A 20,575-nucleotide genomic window follows, 5' to 3' on the forward strand; every position below is an offset into this window, starting at 1 on the left:
TGCAATGACTCCAAGATCTCTTTCTTGAGTGTAACAGCTAATTTAGTCCCCATCATTCTGCGATTATGTCCCCATGTATAGTTGGGATTGTTTTCCAATGTGCATTACTTTGCACTCATCAACATTGAATTTCATCTGCCATTTTGTTGCCCTGTCACCTAGTTTTGTGAGATCCCTTTATAGCTCTGCACAGTCTGCTGTGGATTTCACTATCTTGAGTAGTTTTGCATCATCTGCAAATTTTGTCACCTCACTGTTTACCCCTTTGTGCAGATCATTTATGATTATGTAAATAGGACTGGTCCCAGTACAGATCCCTGAGGGACACCACTATTTACCATTCTCCATTCTGAAAACTGATAATTTATTCCTACCCTTTGTTTCCTATCTTTTAACTAGTTACCAATCCATGAGAGGACCTTCCCCCTTATCCCATGACAGCTTACTTTGTTTAAGAGCCCTTGGTGAAAGACCTTGTCAAAGGCTTTCTGAAAATCTACGTACACTATATCCACTGGATCCCCCTTGTCCAGGTGCTTGTTGACCCCCTCAAAGAAGTCTAGTAGATTGGTGAGTGAGGCATGAGTTCCCTTTACAAAAAACATGTTGACTCTTCCCCAACAAATTATGTTCATCTACGTGTCTGACAATTCTGTTCTTTACTATAGTTTCAACCAGTTTGCCCTGTACACCTCTGGAGCCCTTTTTAAAAATTGGCATCACATTAGCTATCCTCCAGTCACTTGGTACCGAAACTGATTTAAATGATAGGTTACAGACTACAGTAAGTAGTTCTGCAATTCACATTTGAGTTCCTTCAGAACTCTTGGGTGATACCATCTGGTCCGGGTGACTTATTACTGTTTAATTTACCAATTTGTTCCAAAACCTCCTAATGATACCTCAATCTGGGACAGTTCCTCAGAGTTGTCACTTAAAAAGAATGGCTCAGGTTTGGGAATCTCCCTCACATCCTCAGCTGTGAAGACCGATGCAAAGAACTCAGTTAGTTTCTCCGCAATGGCCTTATCGTCAATGAGCGCTCCTTTAGCATCTCGATTGTCCAGTGGTCCCACTGGGTGTTTAGCAGGCTTCCTGCTTCTGATGGACGTAAAAAAAATGTGCTATTACTTTTTGAGTCTTTGGCTGGCTGTTCTTCAAATTCTTGTTTGGCCTTCCTAATTATATTTTTACACCTCACTTGCCAGAGTTTATGCTCCTTTCTATTTTCCTCACTAGGATTGAACTTCCACTTTTTAAAGGATGCCTTTTTGCCTCTCACTGCTTCTTTTACTTTGTTGTTTAGCCACGGTGGCACTTTTTTGGTTCTCTTACTATGTTTTTTAATTTGGGGTATACATTTAAGTTGAGCTTCTATTATGGTGTCTTTCAAAAGTTTCCATGCAGGTGGCAGGTGTGACGGGTTGGATCACAGAAACCCCCTTGGGAACTGCCAACTGATGTACCAAGACTACTTCTGCCCCTGCTTTCCCTGCCAGCCTGGGAATCCAGCACCTTGTCCTGCTGAGCCAGACACACCCGTCTGCTCCAACACAGACCCAGAGTCTGAACCACATGCCCCAAGGCTGCAGAGTTAACTGAAAGCAGCTAACAGAAGTGTTCCTGTCTTTAACACTCAGATGCCCAACTCCCAATGGGGTCTAAACCCCAAATAAATCAATTTTACCCTGTATAAAGCTTATGCAGGGTAAACTCATAAATTCTTCCCCCTCTATAACACTGATAGAGAGAGATGCACAGCTGTTTGCCCACCCCCCCAGGTATTAATACATACTCTGGGTTAATTAATAAGTAAAACGTGATTTTATTAAATACAGAAAGTAGGATTTAAGTGGTTTCAGGTAGTAACAGAACAAAGTGAATTACCAAGTAAAATAAAATAAAACACACAAATCTAAGTCTAATACAGTAATAAAACTGAGTACAGATAAAAACCTCACCAGTTCCAGTAAGCTTCCTTTTACAGACTAGTCTCCTTCTAGTCTGGGTCCAGCAATCACTCACGCCCCCTGTAGATACTGTCCTTTGTTCCAGTCTCTTTCAGGTATCCTTGGGGGTGGAGAGGTGCTCTCTCTCTAGCCAGCTGAAGACAAAATGGAGGCGTATCACAGGGGTTTAAGTAGACCCTCTCGTGGGTGGAGACCCTCTCCTCTCTCCTATGCAAAGTCCAGCTCCAAGATGGAGTTTTGGAGTCACCTGGGCAAGTCACATGTCCAGGCATGACTGAGTTTCTTACCAGCCAAGCCACATTCCTGGGAAATCTCCGATGCGGATCAGCATCTCCAAGTTCAAATGCTTTACTAAGGCTATCAAGCAAGTAGACAGCCAATATTCCTAAAAATGATACATGCCTACAAATAGGAGGAATGTATTCAGTAGATCACAAACTTTACATAGATATGTTCCACGGCATATGTAGCATAAAACATATTCTAGTTATGTCATATATACATTCATAAGCTACATTCATAAGCATATTCCATAAAGCCTTATGGGATACACCGTCACAGCAGGGATTTCACTTTTGGCGCTGTTCCTTTTAATTTCTGTTGAACTACATGAAAATGAGGACGTTAGTTACCCTTCTGAAATTAAATACTACAGTGTTGGGCTGCTCTGGTGTTTTCCCCACCACAGGGATGTTAAATTTAATTATATTACGGTCACTATTACCGAACGGTCCAGCTATATTCACCTCTTGGACCAGATCCTGTGCTCCACTTAGGACTAAATGAAGAATTGCCTCTCCTCTGGTGGGTTCCAGGACTCGCTGCTCCAAGAAACAGTCATTTAAGGTATCAAGAAACTTTATCTCTGCATCCCGTCCTGAGGTGACATGTACCCAGTCAATATGGGGAGGATTGAAACCTCCATTATTTTTTTAGTTTCTTTGGGTTTTTTTGCCACCTCACTGTTTACTCCTTTTTCCAGCTCATTTATGAATATTTTGAACAGCCCCGGTATAAATTCCTGGGGGATCCCGCTGTTTACCCTTCTCCATTCTGAAAACTGACCATTTATTCCTACCCATTGTTTCATTGTACGACACCTTTGTTCACCCAGGGCCCAGTTCTGCCACTCTCACTCACACAGAGCAGTACCTTACCATGTAAGTAGTCCCACTCATGGTGACAAGACTGGTCACAGATTACGGTGCTACTCACCGTTAGAAGGGAAGCAGATTCATACTCTTTGGCTACTTGGCCACATTAAGAAAAAGCGAGAAGAAAGTCCATATCTCATGCACAGCCAGGGAGGTGGTAAAAGCTGCATTCCTGTCACCTCCCCATTCACCGGCATGCCAGTGTGCAAGGTCTGGGTAGCCCAGGGGTGGTCTCTGAGGATGAGTCGTACACTAGCATCCAACCCACAGTCTAGTCAAGCCGGCTGAAATTTTTGCATTGAAACATTTTTTTCCAGTTAAACCGGACTTTTGGAAATGAACATTTCTCACGCGGAATTTCCAAGTTGGTGGAAATGTTCTGGTTTTCTGATCAGAAAAACGAAGGGAAAGCTGTTTTGGTTTGTTTTTTGTTTTTTTTCCAGTTTTTTTTAGGGCAGGTTATTAAAAAAAAATGGTGTTTTGGGCGGGTTTGAAAACTGACAATAGGTGAAGAAAATTGTTTGTGAGAACTGAGAACGGTTGGGGGCTTTTTCACTGAACAACCAGAAGAGTTGTGCAGGAAAGGTTGGGAAAAAATGCAATTTTGGGAGAGGGAAATTTCCAGTGAAAAATGGGCATTTTCCAAGCAGCTCTCCAATCCGGCCTCTAAGGAGAGCGGCATATTACTCACCAGTCTACAAATCCCCTTCCACCGTTAACAACCCCCCAGCTTTGCTAGCGAGCCGCGGGCTTTGTGCGTTAGCAGAGGGCTCTGGGCCACATTCATTGTCAGTGGCTGCCGCCTCACACAATTAAAAACTGAGCAGCTGCAGAGAGTTGTATGAAACCAATTTCACCTCGGCCAAGCAAGGTAAATGGGTAGGATAAAGCCTGACGTTTATCTCATTCCACCGGACAATTGTCAGGGATAACGGGCTCACGGAGCCTTGGAGAGGGAGACGGGTGGGCAGCCAAAGCCGCTGGCCGCGAGAAGCTGTACAAAGTGCGGATTGTGCTTGTGGGCAGAGACTCAGGGCTTTGAATAACACAGCAGCGGCGGGGAAAGGAATAGGGGGAATTGGACCCCCTGGTCATGCTGTGTGCCCCGGGAACAGGGCAAATTGAAATGATCAGGGTTACTTTGTGTGCCTAGGGACAGGCCTGAGCAAGGGAGCAGGTGTAAGTTGCACCGTCCCCGCTGAGACACAATTCCTCCCCTCCTTGCTCGCTGCTGGCCTACCCCATCAGCAAATCCCCACATGCCTCCTGGTCGCTCAGCTGTGTGACTAATGTATAGTGCTTTCCGTCTTCACAGTGCTACCCCGCTACCTCCCTCTCTACCTTGCCCGTGGCCGTCTACTGTGCTCAGCGCGGTGCAAACTTTGCTCCTCATGCAAGAATCAGTAGAAGTGGATTGCAGTCGGCTCTCCTCTGCCTCTCCCTCTGGCGCACTGTCTCTCCGAAGGCTGGTGCCGCTTGCCAAGGAGCTGCCGGAATGTTTTGTTTAATGAGGGCAGGCGCGAGCCGGGATTCACTCATTAATCAACAGGCCACATTTATGGCACCATCAACCGGTTTAATGTCACTATAGCCCGGTCCCTTCCCCCAGATTCAGGATTTTAGGACAGCAGCATCTCCATTATGACCAAAACAACCCTCCCCAGCGCCACTGCCCTGCTCATCAGAGCCTGGCTGAGATCAGGCGCCAGATGGAGAGCGGATGGCTGAACCTGAACCCTGGAGAGCTGGGTGATCTTGGCCAGGGAAGCAGCATGAAGAACTCCCCACCCTCACCTTCTACCAAGGGCATCTGCCTTCTCTCCTGAGAAGAGGGCTGGAAGTGGCCCAGAGAAGGAAAGCAGACAGGAGGGGAACGAAGGAGGGCAGAAGGAGGCTGCCGCTAGAGGGTCCCCTCCCCCCTTATACTGCATCTGGCCACAGAAGATGGTGGCCAATACAGACTGCAACGTGCCCCTGAGCTAAGGGGCTAGACTGAGGTAGGTGCGAGTCCCACAGACAGCTGTTAAACCCCTCCCCCCGGAAGGGGGTGAGTCTGGAGTAGTGGGCACTGCCGGAGGACATTGTCCTGAAGAGGACGCCGCCGAGCGGAGGGCAACGTGGGTCCCAGAGCAGAGCAGAACGGACAGCGGACGAGACACCATGCACTGAGGGCGCTCCGTGGTGGACAGAGCTAATTCCCGGAGCAACCAGCGGGAGGCGCCAGTGGTGGTGAGTCTTGACCCCGTCACACCCACCAGCGTCACATATGCATAGAAACACCTTCCTGCCGAAGGGGAAAAGGAGGGATGGGGGAGACTGAGATCTCCTAGTCAGCATAGTGTGTGAGGTGCTCCAATACCCTGGTCATGGGCACAGTCTAAGAACCTAGATAGAGGGATAGAAAAAGCTACAAGCAGTCAGCTCCCGTTGCTTGTCCTCTCAGGAAGGGCTCACCACCTAACAGGTCCGGGCGCTGAGTCCACTCAGCAAGTGAATGCATCACAAGATCAAGCTCTTATCACATGACTCAGAGGAGTATTTGTAGGTATGGTTATAGCAGGAGTCCCCAAATGGCGCTGTTACACCTAGTCTTACAAGTTCTTTTTATTAGCAGGTGAGCCAGCTTTTAGTCTTGGAAGAAATGCTGAGTTGTTGGTTTTCTGATATGGTTCTTTTGGCGGCAGCTGTAGCAAGCAGCAAGGGAGTTCGATCTCTAGCTTAATGTCTCTAACGAGAGTCAATTCTTGAGGCAGGAATGCTCTATGGGAACGGGGCATTGGTGTTGAGTTGAGATTGCTCTGCATGCTGCTTGCGACCACCTCTCCTCCAGGACTGATTTTTAGGTGTAAATAAATCCAGTCCCCACATCACTGATTGCTCTTCCAATGAGAGGCCAACTGGCAAGGCCCCATAGGTGGAGCTGCTGCTTGGCAGAGAGAGATGACAGCATTTTAGCTCAGATAAAAAAATAATGAGGTTTATCCATCCTCATCTACTGCGGTGGCAGATGAGCATAGAGCTGCGCGGAGGATGGATGTTCGGTTTCACAAAGGATTTTGAGACTTCAGAATCTGGCTTCATTCCAAATCAGAACAAAAGCCGAAAACTTTTTAATTCTCTATGAAGGAAAATTAAAACAAAAACAAAAACCATTTTCAGTCATTCAAAACGTTTCATTTCCATTTCAACTTGTTTAGAAAATAAAAAGTAATTCAAAATGAAAAAAGTGGTTTCCAAATGAAAAATTGAACTGTTTCATTCAAAAAATGAACTCCCTGCCCCCACCCAAAAAAAAATCTGGCAAAAACTACCTGCTTTTGGGGAGCCGTTTACTTTTGATGGAAGTCAATACTCCGTCAGAATATGGATCAGTCGAAGTTTCTCTTACCAGTGCTAGCTAAACACTGGATGGGGGTGGGGGAGGAAATCCTTCCATATTATAGTAACTCCATGGTTAGCACTTACCATCCCTAGAACTTACTTCACTTCAAAGAGAGGTGTGAGCATCCTTACTTGTATTCTACAGATTGGAAAATGACTTGGCAGAGTTGGGATTAGAACCCAGATCTTGACTCCTAAACCAGTGTCCAACCCAGTAGACTGAACTGGGTTTCACATGTGCCTTAAGCATTGCTCACTGTCATAGCCAAGACACCAGAATAGATGGTCTGTTCTAATGTGGTCATTTTCACGTTCACTATGGATGGACTCACAAGATGCATAAGCCTTGCCTTATGAGTCAGTTTCATCTGGGCTAATGGACTGTACGTAAATGAAACATCGGTAATGGTGCCGTAGCTGCACAGAAATCAAAATCAATCAGCTGGAAAAAATGGATAAAATAAATGCCTGGGATGCAATTGGAGCCGATATTTTAGACATTCATCATGCTACAGGAGGTAAAAATCTTTCTTGACAAACTGAAAGCTTATTTGCTTTTGTCTCTGGAAGCCAAAATCATGCCCTTACAGGTGAAAGATATACCTCATCTGTTATGTGTGTATCCTTAAATGGAATTTGTTCAGTGGCTTTTGGACAAGTGGCTAATTCTGCAATTCATTTTGTTCTGTCAAATGGCCTTTGGATGGAATTGTGGAAATTACAAATTTTATGTAAAGTGATTTATTGAAATCGTTAGCAATCTAACCCACTGCTCTCCTTGTAATCCTCCGCTGATCAGAGCAAACGCACACAATTTTTTTGAATAATAGGGACTTGGAAATATAAGGTTATTAAAATCTGTGGTTTTCTTTTTCTCCTCTCTCTCTCCCTCCTTAATGGGATGGAAACGATCATCATGAAAATACAGTAAAGCTTCTTCTTAATCGAGGAGATGCAGAAGGTGTCTAATGAACAATTAAGAGGCTCTCTAGTTACTTTGAATTTATATAGGTGTTAATGAACATGAAAGAGGCCCTACTTTGCTAATTTCACTGCAGAGAAAATGCAAACTCTGTCTAACTCTTTTTAATGAATTCAGTGTTTGCACAAGGTACCAGAGCTCCCATTTGCCCGGCCTCAACACCTTTTCTGAAAGGGTCTGGTTCTGCTTCTGTTTAAACGAATGGGCATTTTTGCCATTTACCCTGCTGGAGCTCTAGATGGCGCTCTCAGTCCTTGGGTTTTCATAGGAATTGTCGGACCAATCAGACCCAAGATGCTGACTCTGGCGGTGGCCAGTACCAGATGCTTTAAAAGAAGGTGCAAGACACCCTGGACAATTATGGAATGATCTAGTCACAGGGGAATTTCCTGCGAAGGTGACTGTGGTCCAGGGTGCCAGTCAATGCCAGCTTGGCCACTAGGAACAGGACTGAGACCACCCACTCACAGGCCAACGAACAACCATTGGATGGGAACGGCTTCCAGTCTCTGCCAGTCCAGGCCAGGTCTGAATGCTGATCTGCCGGCTAAAGGCTCCAGATCTCATTATCCCTCCTTCTCAGCCTTCCTGTCCTACAGCCATAGGAAGTCTGGTCGTGACCTCCTGGGTCATTGAGTCCGGTCCCCCACTGTCACAGGTAACTAATCCCGCTCACAAACGTACCAAGCTGATTTGTACTCCACACCAGCCAAAGTTGATCACTTTGACACCGTTGTATCTGCTGAATATGTAAGCGGAGCAGGAGCAAGTTGTATTTACCCCCCTCCCAGTTTGCTATTAGGGAAATATTCATTCAGACCCTGCTTACATATACAACCAGCTGATCCAGTTGCTTATTCTTTGGGTTCAAACCTCCCGTTTGCCCCTTGGGGTATCTGATTGTCACACAAGCTCCATCTTCAGACTAGTGAGGTTGTTTGCTCCCACAACTCCTATCAGGAAGGCTGCTCCAGAAACACATTCTTCAAACTTCCAGCCTAGAGATGAATGAAGACAATGAACTCATTGTAGCCCCGAATCCATAACACAACGAATGCGTGGACACAAAAATTACTGGCGCGCTGATTTGTTTTAAAAGACAATATTGAAAATCATTTCCCTCTCTGCTCGCAATAATGCGTCGTGCTTTGCAAACGTTGGCTGGTAACGCAATGAATCGATCTGTGCAAGGGCCAGGCAGGGAAGGTCTGTCACGCTCCATTTCACAGACAGGGAGACACATACACAGAAAGGGAGTAGTGCCTTCTGAAGGCCACGTGATGAGGCAGTACAGAACCGGGACCGGAGCCTCGGTCCTCCTGACTCATTCGCATGATGAGTGTGTGTTGATCTGGCACAAGTTGCCTCTCTTCGTGCAGCCAAGATTAGTAGATTTTAAGGCCGGAAGGAACCATTCGATCATTCTAGTCTGACCTCCTGTATAATGCAGGCCAGATAGTTCCATCCAGCTACCCCTGTGCTAAGTCCAACAACTTGTGTTTGATGAAAGCATCTCTTCCGAAAAAGCATCCCATCCTGATCTGAAGACAGCGAGAGCTGGAGAATCCACCACTTCCCTTGGTAGTCTGTTCCAATGGTTGATCAACCTCGCTGCTAAAAATCGGTGCCTTATTCGTCATTTGAATTAGTCTAGCTTCAGCTTCCAGCCACTGGCTCTTGTTCTGCCTTGCGCAGCTAGACTGAAGAGCCCTTTAGTGGCCAGTGTTTTCTCCTTGAGAAGGTACTTATACCCTGTCATCAAGACACCTCTTGAGTTCTGGACACCTATCTGCACTGGGTATTGGACACACACACAATGGCATTCCCTGACTCAGTTTTAAGTGTCTGGGGTGTCACTAAGTGCTGCAGGGGAAACAGCGCAATTGCCCGGGAAGTGATGGAGAGAGTTATTTTCAAAGGCTCTGAAGTGATTGGCTCCGGTGTAAACCAGCGGAGCTCCGTCGAAATCAGTGTATTGCAGAACTGCCCAGAGCCCCCAATCACCAGGGTGTAATGGACTATCCCAGAAGTGTGATTGACTTTGGAGCACAAGAGGATCATTCGATCCCAGGACTTCTGCAGAGGTGGACGTTCTGTTTCCCTCACCTCTGATTGGCTGACCGATGAATACCATGGCAACCACAAAAGCCAAGCAGCTGGGTGAAACAATGACTTTGGAAATCTTTTAATTAACAAAGCAAGGCAGGCGTGCCAGTGGGGGAATGTACCGCAGTCCCAGGGTGGGGTGTGTCTCTCAGGTACGGTGGGATGAAAAGGCGAGACAAATAGCTCCAGGGATTGAAAGGATGGCGTTTAAGAAACAGGAACGGTGGACTTTAAAAAGATGTGCTGCCGTTTGCCTCTCCTGCTGAAGAGCCCAGAGCAGAGGACCCTGGAGATTGGGGGAAAGAGAGAATTCCAAGAGGGATTTCCCCAACTCAGCCTTGGAACGGGCTGCGGTTCCTGGAGAGCCTGGCCAATCCGTGTTGAGAGCCTGGGCTGGAGTTTCGAAGTCTTTAGGTGCCTAAAAACATAGGAAAATCCATCCCTCTGCGCTTTCTCCACCAGGTCTGAGGGACACTTCTCATCCCTCACCCCGCCCCCACAGCACTCAAAAACTATGGCAAATCATGTGGCAATCCATAGCAGGGTGCACGCGCTTCAGATACGGAGACCTTCCCGCTCGCCACTGGGTAGGAAGGGTGATCTAGTGATAGGGTGACCAGATGTCCTGATTTTATAGGGACAGTCCCGATTTTTGGGTCTTTTTCTTATATAGGCTCCTATTACCCCTCCACCCCGTCCCGATTTTTCACCCTATCTAGTGAACAGTGCACTGGACTGGGATTCAGGAAGCCTGGGTTCAGTTTCTGACTCAGCTAGGGGCTTTCTTGGGCAAGTCACTTAACTCTATCCCATGCCTCAGTTCCCATCTGTAAAATGGGCATAATAGATTTAAAGCCACATGGGACCATGAGATCATCTAGCCTCACAGTTTTCAAACTTCATTGCACCGCGACACCTCCTGCAGACAACAAAAATTACTACATGACCCCAGGCAGGGGATGGAGGGGCAGAGCCTGAACGCAGCCACCCTGGGATGAAGGCTTCAGGCTTCGGCTTCAGCCCCAGACCCCAGCAAGTCTAACACTGGCCCTGGCGACCCATTAAAATGGGGTCAAGACCCACTTTTGGGTCCTGACCCCCAGTTTGAGAACTGCTGATCTGGTCTGACCTCCTGCATAGTGCAGGCCAGAGAGTTTTACCCTGCTACCCCTGTATTGAGCCTACTCATTTGTGTTTGATTAAAACATAGCTTCAAGAAAGGCATCTTGTCTTATGGTACTTCCCTGCCTCCCGGATAAAACAGTTGTGAGGCACTCGGATGATACACTGCTGAAGGCCATATGAGTACCGGGGGAGACAGACAGGTCATTTCCCCTGGATTTTCGGTATAGTCTTGGCTTTATGTGGGTGTGCCCAGTTGGCGTATATACAATAGGCTTTCAACCGAAGAGGTGAGGTGGTTGAATGTTTGTACCCCATTGAATAAGTGTTTGTCCAGCAGCACACTGAGGCTGCGATCCCTGACTGGAACCTGTCGTTACTAGGGTGACTTAGATCGACGGTATTAGAATCATTGATCAGTTGTGGCTGAATGCATTTATTTCTAAAGCTGTGATTTGTTTCTCCTGGATCGACCCGTTTCCTGGTTGAGGAACTCCACTAAAAATAATAGTTGAAAAATGAATCCAGGATCTTTTTTATTTATTTACGTTCGTAGATAGCAATATATGGATTTCTTATATGAAATTTCCTCTCCACCCCCCCACACCCCATAAACGGACAGGGTTCAGTCCCACTGCCATCACTGGGGCTAAACACCCAGTGAAATCCCATTCTGAGGGGAGATCAAACACATTTCAGGTGCCTGATCCAAATTGCTTTAAACTCAATACAACTGACTGACTGCAGGGGGCGTTGCACCAGGCCCTGCTGCCGCATGCCACCTGTTCCTGAACTGGAAGGCATTTTAGCCAAATCATGCGGTCCTCTCTCGGGCAAGACACCCACTGTCATCAGGTGAAACTTCCCAAGGAGGGGGAGGCCAGTGGAAGACCTGCCTGGGTGAGGACTGCAGAAATTCAACCTAAAGGCTTCCAGTGGGGGGAATTTTTGTCTCTTCTTCCCTCAATAACTGCAGTTCAGTTCCTCCCCCAGGATTACAGCTTTCAGACAAAGGGTTTCCAAGGGAGAATCTGACACGGGGTTAGTTTTCTCCTGACAAGAAGCAGGATCTGCACTTGTAAGGGTCTGATCCTCAGGATACTGCTGGAATATGATCAACAGAAACACACACACAAGTGCTACCCTCTCTTCCCCAATGTTTCCCAAATGATCCTCCCTAAAGAAGCAGGTTTTTTTCACTTCCTTCCAGCATCTAGGTGCCTTTCCAGAGCTATGCATGTGCTGTGACATTGAAAGGGTTTATCTGGAGGGGAGAAGAGAGAGAAGGAAGCTGCTCATATGCCACGGATATTTATCCCCCGGCTTAAGAACCCTGGCTGGGGGAGGTTATTCTGTCGACATCACCAAATCTCCTGGCCGCTCTGTTAAGCCTCCGAAAGGCGTTCTGCTCACTGGACAGCTGCACTGCCACCGGGAGCTGCTTGGCTTGGAAAAGCAACTGGAATTGTTAGAAGGGGAGCCAAAAGCAGAAAGAGAGAGAGAGAGACATTAGACAGCAGCACTGAATCAAATGTTATTCGCGGGGACGTCGGTAGGGATAGGAGTGCTAAATCAAACAAGCAGGAACGCGGGGTGCTTAGGAGCAGCAGGTCAGTCCCCCAGACAAACCTATAAAGCAAAATTGGGAGACCTATCCTCCTTCAGGTTGGTGGAGGGGCTTCCTGGTCTTTTATACAGAGGTCGGACCATGCTGCGTGTCTATTCTTTTCTGGATCACCTCCTCTGACTGTGATTTTTTTTTAAAGCAATCTGGAGGGAGATCCTGGTGGAAGAAGTTGATGAAATGTTTGCAGAGTGATAACAATCCTGCAATGGAGTAGACCTGCATGCGTGGATATTTTTTGGAGCTCAAAGTGATCAGCTGAATTTTCCTGCTTTTGTATATTTTGTTTCCCTTTTGAGGTCAATCTCCGGGATGTGCCTGTTTTGAGACTAGAGGCTAAGAATGTCTGTGTGGGTTGTGGAACGAGTCAGCGTTGGCTGCTAAAATAATAAAGCTGAATCCGGGGAACTAGAAAAAAGCGACAATCCCTGGTAATTTTTGTTCTCTTGAAGGAGGGTCACCTGCTAAAAGAAGCTGGAGAAAGGGAACTTCTCTTTCCTTTCCAGATGACTGAAAATATCGGGAGAATTCTCTCACTCCAGCCTTCCTCTGCTGGGAGCATCCGAGAGAAACAGTTGAGAAACAGTAATGATACAGGTCAGGTTTACTCGAGCACCTACTTCTCAGTAAGGAACTCCACAACCTCAGGATTCGACTCGGTGCATTTCATAATGTAAAGCAAGTGTGTGTCCATCTGTGTGTGTGTGTGTGTGTGCGTGTCTGTGTGCCTGCGCGCATGTGTGTGATCATGTAAGAACCTGCATGGCGAATCCAGCCCAGAGAGACTTTCTCCCACTGGTTTGAGTGTATGGTTCACTGAAAGCACATTGACTCTACTCTGGATTGCCACCTTTGTAAATCTCTTGGGTTTGGGGGCTTCTTTCTCCGTTGCAATTATGATCATTTGCAACATCAGCGCAATCAAAAATTGGAGCACTTTCCTCTCTCAGATCCTCCCCAGCGTCAACAAGACCCTCAGCTTGGTTCAGCAGGTGGAAGCCAGCACCAGCTCGGTGGTGAGCGTCCTGCAGGACCCAAAGCAGGAGAACTACCTGTCCAACAGCCCATCCATGAATTCCAGCAACTTCACCACCGACCTGGACCACTTATTCCAGTATTCGTACTCGGACAATGACCAGCTGTACAAGGAGTACAAACCTCCTGCCCGGGACGCTATCCCTTTGCCCAAGGCGGTGCTCTACCTTCTCATGGCCGCACTGGTGGTGGTGGCGGTGGCGTACGCCATTGTCGGCCACCTCATCAAGGACCTCGTTCACGATTTGATCGGTGAGTGCCGGAGCGACACGCTCGCAAGGCTGGGTTTACTGCCGGGTGACGTGAGTGGCCTGCGATCTACGGGATGATTTAGGGGTCCCTTCTCGCCTTAAACTCTGACTCGAAGCCCAAAGGCCCCGCGCCAAAACCCAATGAAGTTGATGGAAGTTTTTCCATTGACCTCAATGGCTTTGGATCAGGCCCCAATTCCCCGCTAGTCGAAGCATTTATTACGGGTATCAGAGGGGTCGCCGTGTTAGTCTGGATCTGTAAAAAGCAACAGAGAGTCCTGTGGCACCTTTAAGACTAACAGATGTATTGGAGCATAAGCTTTCGTGGGTGAATACCCGCATCTGGGATTGTGGACGGTGAGCTCCCTTGAAGACAGATTCTCTTTGTTTGTACAGTACCTAGCACAATGGGGTCCTGATCAAGGATCGGGGTCCTGAGGCTGCTGCCACAATAGAAATAAGAGAACGGTGCAGAAGAGCTGTAGGTTTATAAAGAAGCGAAGCACTGTCCTTTCGTGCTTTTAAAATGCCCATGCTTTAACGGCTTTGTGAAGAGGATACTACGCTAGCTAACAAGCCAGCCATTCCCCTAATCCTGCTGAAAGGTCCCTTCGGAGGAGAGGTTAGATTTGGACGCACCTGACAGTGAGCACTTGATGAAGGATCAGTAAATTATCAGGAGGGATTTAGCTGGAAGAAAGTCACAAGTAGTGAGGACAAAGGCACCCTGTGGAGCCAGTGGGGTTTACATCAGGGGTGGAGTTCATTCTCTAGATGTCTTGCTCCCCCAGTATTTTTGTCTGAAGTCCTAAAGGTTAATTCTCTGGGCTGAGTTATGCAGGAGGTCAGGCGAGACAATCGCAAAGGCCCCTTCTGGCTTTGAAGCTTATGAATTAGCCCACAATACCTTCTGATGTAATATTTTCCTGCTCATTTGATGTTGCATACAAGCTCCCGGACAATATAATAAGACTATTACCTTGCTCTTATCTAGTGCTTTTCATCAGCAGATCTCAAGGTGCTTTACAAATAAGGGCTGAATCATTACTCCCATTATACAGATGGGGAAACTGAGGCACATAGAGGCAAGTAACTTGCCCAAGGTCACTCAGCAGGCCAATCGCAGAGCTGAGAATAGACACCAAGTCTCCTGTCTTAGCCCACTGCTCTAACCATCAGGCCACACTGCCTCCCTTATTTGCCCCTCCCCTTTTGTTCCTATACTGAGCAGTGTTGCAATATTGCCACCATGGTGGGCAAGAGATGTCCCCGTTGGGCTTCGCTCAAGTGACCACCAAAAGAATGGACTTTAAAGTGCCATATTTAAACGTAATGAGCGCCTGGAGCTGCTGCTCTGTTACTGACCTCCCGGATTGCTGAGTTGACAGTGGTTTTCTAGGACGCCTGTGGCGGCATTTAGAAAATGTTCTGGACCTAAGCTGCTCCAAGTCACTGCACTCGACCATATGATTGCAGTGCCCAGAGGGTCCAGTCGAGATCAGAACCTTGTTGTCCAAGGTGTGGTACTGCCCTTGACAGACCCTGGGGAGCTCACCGTCTAGAGAGCCCTTACTCAGCAAAGCACTTAAGTGCGCGCTTAGAGGTGAAAGGTGCAGGAGATCAGACTAGATGATCACGCTGGTCCCGTCTGACTGTGAAGGCTACGAGTCTAGGAGGTGGTGGTACGGTCAAAGGAGAGAACACCGGCCTGGCAGCCAGGAGTCTGGGGTTCTGTAGCTACTCACCTCTTTTGTGACCGGGTACTATCTGCTTCACTCCCCCAATCAGGATAGCCACCCTTACGTGCTTTGGAAAGGTCGGTGTGAGCTCAGGGTGCAAAGCCCTGGATCCGAGCTAAGCCTTGTTGTTGTTGTTAAAAGCCCAGCCCAGGTCAGCAAAGCACTAAAGCACGTGCTTAACTTTAAGCATGCGCTCAAGTGCTTTGCTGAATTGGGGCCAGAGACCGTCCTGGATCTCGGACGGGATGGTACCCGGGTCTTCCCTAGTTATGTCAGTGCTGTAAGAGGTCGCAAAATCTTTCCAGACTCTGTTAAATATGTGGCTGAGTGCCCAGCTCTGAAGAGAAGATCTTTTACACTCTTTAGGATCAGACCAAAAAAAAAATGTACATTTCAGCCACATGCCGATGGAAATAGGAATGACTAACTCAGGCCTCTCCAGAATCCAGTACACCCGCCACGACAGAACGATAGCCGAAGCTCCTGCTACTTATCACTCCATGCATGTCTTCTCACCATTTATACACTTGAAATTATTGAATCCTTCAGGGAGAGAGGCTGAGGCTGTGTGTGTTAACCTTGTCAAGCACATCATCCTCTAAAGAGCAGGCTTCATTTGAATGAGTTTGCATAAAAGGACTTTGGGGATTGGGGCGGGGGGGAGGAGGAACGGTAAATAAGGCTGGGTTGTATTAGCACGCTTTGCACAATAACTGTATTGATACACCAAGCCGCAGCGCAACCTTTCCCCACCGTCGCTTCTGAGCTAATCATATTTAAAATGGGGCAGATAAGGAATAAAATTATACCCAGGGAGCTGCAGTGTGGCTGGATGAGATTAAAGTATGAATAGTTAATTGCTACTTTAAATATGCATTAAGAGACAGAGGATACTTTTGCCTCTTAAATAACAGCACATAAGAGAGACTCACATCCAGCTGTGTGCACTCACACATCTATCTAGTGGCTTATTTTGGTCTGAAGCAGGATTTAAGCTTTCCAGGATACACATGAATTGTCTGGTGTGCTATGGTACGTATTAACAGTGCGTCTTTTATAATGAACTAGTGTGTGTGTGCGTGAAGGAAACAGCAATCGGAACGGGCATGAGAGACAAAGGAAGTGGACCTTTTAAAAAAAATCAGTTCTGGAGCAACTGGACGATGGGAAACCCAGGGAGAGAGATGAATTACTTTGGCAGGGGGAGGATGAAATTAGAGAACAGGATGTTGAATATGTGTGTGTGTGTGGGGGGGTGGAATAGTGAGGTTGACGGTTAGTAGAAGAAAAGTCCCCCAGAGAAAGGCTGGGAATTCTGTCGCTCAACTCATTTCAGAGCAGACTGGACAAAGCACTCAAGAATATACGGTAAGGAACAGTTCTGAAGGGGCAGATATTATAGTCCTTACTACACTCTGCCCTGGGGAGTTTGCCTGAGAGAGGACTGCAGGACGGGGTCTAAAATACGCCAGTTTCTCTCAGCCAGCTCTGATTTCTATCATCCCAGTCTTACGCTGAGGGTTGGGATTTAGCGCACCCCGTGTTTCATATTTTAACCCCTGGCATGTCCATCAGAAAAAGTCCTGTCGCACAAACCCTTGCTCAGGTGAGTAGCGCTGGTTTCAGTGGGATTGCTCGTGGAGGAGAGCACTTCTGAGCCTGAGTGCGGCTATCAGAATGGAGCCCTATGCGGGGGCTGCCACTAAAGTCAACACACCTGCTCACCTGAGTACGTACAACTTGTGTGAGTCGCAGCCCATTGTTCATTTTAGGGTCTTCCGCTGGCATCACGGGTCTCTGTACAATAATCATCCCATTGATAGGTCACAAAGCACTTTACAAAGGAGGGCAGCATCATTATGCCCATTTTACAGATGGGAAACTGAGGCACAGGGAGGCAGAGGAATGAGGCAAAATGCTAGAGAAAACTGTAACTTGGTGCTAAGCTATATTTAATGATGGAGAAACACTCCACCCAGCTTGAAAAGGGTAGTGGAATCAGGAAATGAAGCATGAGTTTAGCATTAAAATAAGATTGCATTTTCCTTTGTTGGACTGGGATAATGTACTACTGTATATACATTATAAATACTGCGATTCATTCAATAGCTTAGGGCCTGATCCAAAACCATTTGAAGTCAGTGGAAAAACCTCCCTCTGACTTTAATGGACTTTGGATCAGGCTCATATCTGTTAAGAAAAATCAGGTGGTAACATTTTGAAAGAAGCTCACTTGCGCTCTGGAGTAATATAAAAAAAGACGATGTTGCAGATCAGATACAGCTTTGCATATTATGCGCCTGTCTCCAACATATGAAGAATTTAATTACTGAAATCCTCAGGAACACACTTCCCCAGCAGATCACCTTTATTAACAAACTAAAAAAGTTTGACTTGGCACAGCAAAATGAGAGAATAGCCCAGTTGCCATGGAGATACTAGTGTGTGTGTGTGTGTGTGTGTGTGTGTGTGTGAGAGAGAGAGAGAGAGTGAGTCCTGGCATGGAGAGAATCCCATCCAGGTGCATCAAACGAAAAAGGATCTCGCCGTTTGTGTGTGTGGCTTGCAGGGAACATTGCTATCCCTGGAGTAGCAGTTAGCTGTTGGAACAATTGACCTAGGGATGCAGTGGAGTCTCCATCCTGTGCAAGTCAAGACTGGATGCCTTTCTAAATGATCCGCTCTAGCTCAAACACAAGTTACAGGTCTGGGTGCGGGAATCACTGTGGGAGGTTCTCTGGCCTGCTATGCAGGAGATCAGGCTTGATGAGCTAATGGTCTCTTCTGGCCTTAAAAATCTATTACGCAGACCTCACCTGACATCCTCCCATGGGGATAGGCACCTCTGGATCAGATCCTCAGCTAGTGTAAATTGGGAGCAGGGGGGTAATAAAGTCAATTTACACCAGCTGCAGTTCTGGCCTGTGAACTGCGAGACTGAAGCAATTCTCCGAACGGCATACCACTTCTGCTTGCCCTTTCGACCTGCTCAGCGGGTTTTTTATTTCTGGCTTATCTCCATGCCCCACATTTCAGTTGGCTGTTAGGAAACATTCTCTTTAAGGAAAAGAATTGTGAATGAATGTAGTGCTCCAGAAAATAAGGAACTGATAGACCCTCGCTCAGTCAGGGAGGGCCTTAATCAGCCCCCATTCTGAACCACCACACCCTGGTGGTGATTCAGCCCTGGGGTTTGTTTAGGTAGAGATTGCCAATTGTGCCACATTGGGCAGAGAGAAGCATTCTGCTCTGATCTGTTCTGGTCCTTATACTGTGCCCGTCACAGTGATAGCTAGGCTTGGAAGGATCAGATTTTTGTCGGTAAATGTCAATAAATGTCAATTTCACCGTACACATGGAAACCAATGAGCAAATATTTTCATTGATTGGTGAAATTTACAGCATTTTTCTTACTTTGCCTGAGAACTTATTAGAGTTTGATTTCAGGAGATGTACTTTGTATATGTTGATGTGTGATGTTGACAATTTTTGTTTCAATGGTTATAAAGCTTTGACTTGATTCTCTAAGTCTCCTATCATGAAAGAATTATCTTTCCCACGCCTGTGAAAATGTAAATAGAAAAAAATTAAAATTTCCTCAAACCCATAATTTTGTGCAACTGTGAAAATGTCAGTCAATAAAAAATAAAAAGTGCTTCACAAGAAACATTGATATTAGCTGTTGAAATTATATACATAAAACAAATTCTGCCAAGCCTAGAGATATGTGATCACCTTCTACAGTTAAATATAAAATCATAGGAGATTCTTAAATTTAAGTTTCATCTCTATTTCTCCCCCCCGTCGTGGAGTGTGAGTTACATTTTGCATTTGGACCTGAATAATAATGATGAATAATAATCCATAGCTCTTATGTAACGATCATTCTTATGGCATGTGCTGAGCAGAAATCTTCAAGATTCTGGCTCCTAAATCGTCAACAGAGAGTACGCTATGAGGAGGATTTGAAAATATTCTGCCATCCTAAATGAATTTCCTGCAAATATGACTGGATTATATATAGAGAGCAAAGGCAAGCATGGGGTCACTGTTGTTAGAATACCCCCAAGAGGTTGTTGATGGATGAAAATATTTCCTTTTAAAAATGGCATCCTACGAAGTTTTGAGGCACCACATCAAATCTTCATTCTACTCAGGAGCCAGGGCCTAGCTCAGCACCATTCAGAAATGTTTGCTTCTTGGGCCAAACCTTGCCAACCTGGTGACCCTACGGATACGATCGCTGCTCTATGAATCCTGGTCCAGCCACAGATTCTTTTCTGCCTCTTTAAATATACTGGTCATCTTAAAGCACAGCCTGCAAGTCATCCAGCCATCGGTAACGCCCTCCAGGGCCCACATCCTTTGGGAGAACACTAGGGAAGTTACCTCTCCGGAGTTCTGCAGCTGGTCCACATTCTGCGTCATGGACCATCCTCCCAGAGGAGAGGTTGGTGAGGCAGGGGGCCTTCCACACTCCTGATGACAAAGCCTCCCTAGGGGTGATTTCCCCTTGGATTTCTGTCCCATCTCATCCCAGGCTGGACAATACAGCTCTTGTCCCTGCCACGCTGCCACTGGCTGCCTGCCAGCCAGCCTCATGGCTCGGCCCCCGTATCCACTACAGAGAAGAGCTCACTCAAGGCCACAGAAGCAGCAGCTGCTGCTGTTTCCATGCTCCAAAGGTCCCGAAGCAGCCGGTGAGCACAGGGCCCAGGCCCAGATAGGACTGGAAGGGACCTCGAGAGGTCAGCTAGTCTAGTCTCCTGCATGTTGTGCATCTTTGGAATCTGTCTGTCGTTCACACTGATCACAGTCAAAGTGTCTTTACAGAAAATGTAGTGAATCTTCTTTTCTAAACCCAAATAGAATTTTAAAAAAAATGGAGGCCTATTTAAATGATATGTGCATATATACATTATTTTTAAAAGAACATTCAGCAGATCCAGATTGGCTTTAAAGTTGTCAGCCACTATAAGGACCTAACTTATGAATGTGTGAGAAGCTGATAGATGCAAGAGAGAGGAAACACAGTTTCAGATTAAAGGGATGCTGGTAACATGCAATATTTATGACCGTTTTTTCGGAGCGTAGCAGGGTCCCTCAAAGCATTCGGATTTAATCCTTCCTCCAGATCACTCTTTAAGTTCCCGCAAGGCCATTTATGATGGTGACAGCCCTGTAAAGAGAATGGATTATCTCTCTACCTGT

This window comes from Mauremys reevesii, linkage group 8 (assembly GCF_016161935.1).
Source record: "Mauremys reevesii isolate NIE-2019 linkage group 8, ASM1616193v1, whole genome shotgun sequence".
Classification (NCBI taxonomy): domain Eukaryota; kingdom Metazoa; phylum Chordata; order Testudines; family Geoemydidae; genus Mauremys; species Mauremys reevesii.